Source organism: Asparagus officinalis, chromosome 7 (genome assembly GCF_001876935.1).
Source record: "Asparagus officinalis chromosome 7, Aspof.V1, whole genome shotgun sequence".
Lineage (NCBI taxonomy): Eukaryota > Viridiplantae > Streptophyta > Magnoliopsida > Asparagales > Asparagaceae > Asparagus > Asparagus officinalis.
In genome coordinates this window covers 100,225,460-100,227,169 of record NC_033800.1, presented here as the reverse complement: position 1 = coordinate 100,227,169, position 1,710 = coordinate 100,225,460, and the positions used below count along the sequence as shown (strand labels likewise).

Below are 1,710 nucleotides of genomic sequence, written 5' to 3'. Positions count from 1 at the left end.
AGGAAAACATATTTGAGTTTTTTAAAATGGTATTATAAATTTTTCAGAGTGCATATTTTTAATTTTGGTACCTCTAGATCCTAGAAAAAATGGTGTTATGCCCCTAGGCCCTAGAAATGGTGTTTTCGACGATGTATGTGCGTGCACGCACAAATACGTGGGTTTGTGGGTTGTGTGCACGCGCATGTTTATTTGCATTGTTGTTTGCTTGATGCTTCAGGTTGTGGACACCATTGGGTGATGTGATTAAAATGTAGTTATTTGCCTTTTGATCTTTCTCTTCAAACCTAGGTTGCTGGAGGTTTGGCCGATGAAAAGCCACACATGATCAGTGCAGCTGTCAAAGGGTTAGCTCGGTTGGTTTATGAGTTCTCAGATCTCATTGGTGCAGCTTATAACTTGCTTCCATCTTCATTTCTTCTCCTCCAAAGGAAAAATCGAGAAATAATCAAAGTATCTTTCTACTATTTTGAGCCCAACAAATTTAAGTCATATGAAAATTTTGATAGTCAGCTGAAGCTTTTGTATGTTTGGCTGTATTTGCTTTTTTACTGTACTGGCACAGGCAAATTTGGGATTGATCAAGGTACTAGTAGCAAAATCCAAGTCGGAGAGACTACAAATGCACTTAAGGACAATGGTCGAAGGGTTGTTGAAATGACAAGATAATACTAAAAATCATTTTAAAGCTAAGGTACTGTATTTTCTGAACTTGTTTTGGCCTCTGTTTCCGTATATGTTGGTAATATTTGGAATGAACTGATTTCATTCCACTAAACCTGCAGTCAGATATCTGCATCATGATGCACTTATCCTTTGTTGTATATTCACAACAAAGGACTCCTGAATTGTGGCCCAACAATTTCAGGTGATGGTTCTTAAGAAAAACATATGTTTTGATTGTTGGAATTTTGTTTACATAACTTACTGAAAGCATGTATTCTTTGGACTTTGTAGTATGTAAAAATGTGTTAATAAAAATGCTGGTAAGGTGGTAGACTTATGCATTGTTATTACTACTGTTGTTTTATAGATGTAAGTTGTAACTCTTTTATAGATGTAACTTGTTGTGCCTTCTCTTGTACATTAAAACTGTGCTACTCTATTTCTTATGTGCTGCATAGATTCTGTTACATGTTTATAATTTCATTGACTGCAGAAAATTACCTATAATAGATGTGCTATTTCAATGATAAGAGTTTATGCACTCTTCTCATTCATTTTGGCAGGTCAAATTACTTCTTGAAATGCTTGTGAGAAAATGCGGTGTAGATGCTGTTAGAGCAGTGATGCCTGAGGAGCATATGAAACTCCTTACAAACATAAGAAAGGTAGAAACACTTGTAACTAACTTGTGGCATTTATGTTTCTGAGTTGGTTCTAATTATTTTCTAATTTTATTGTTGTTCGATTGATAGATCAAAGAGTGGAAAGAAAGAAAAGCAAAATCTGATGAGGATTAAGAATCAATTCATACTAAAACAAGTATTTCTAGGTAGCGCCTGCATTAACTAGAGACAAATGTGTCCTTGTGTCTGGTTTTGATAGATTAATTGTCTCTCAGTGAAAGTGCAATTACATTCTTTGTAATCTTTCTAAGCATGTTTTTATATTATATTGTTCACATTTTAAATTAAATTAAGAGAAAAACATACAAATTCTTAAAGTTTCCTGCATGATGGTAGTGGATTTCAGTAGAATTCCTACCTT

At 34.3% G+C, this 1,710-nt stretch overlaps 1 long non-coding RNA gene across 1 annotated transcript; it reads left to right on the top strand.

The window, feature by feature from the left end:
• Positions 663-1,472, top strand: LOC109850928. Its single transcript, XR_002249616.1, has 4 exons — positions 663-694; positions 786-868; positions 1,230-1,331; positions 1,419-1,472. It is a non-coding gene; the product is annotated as an uncharacterized LOC109850928 (long non-coding RNA).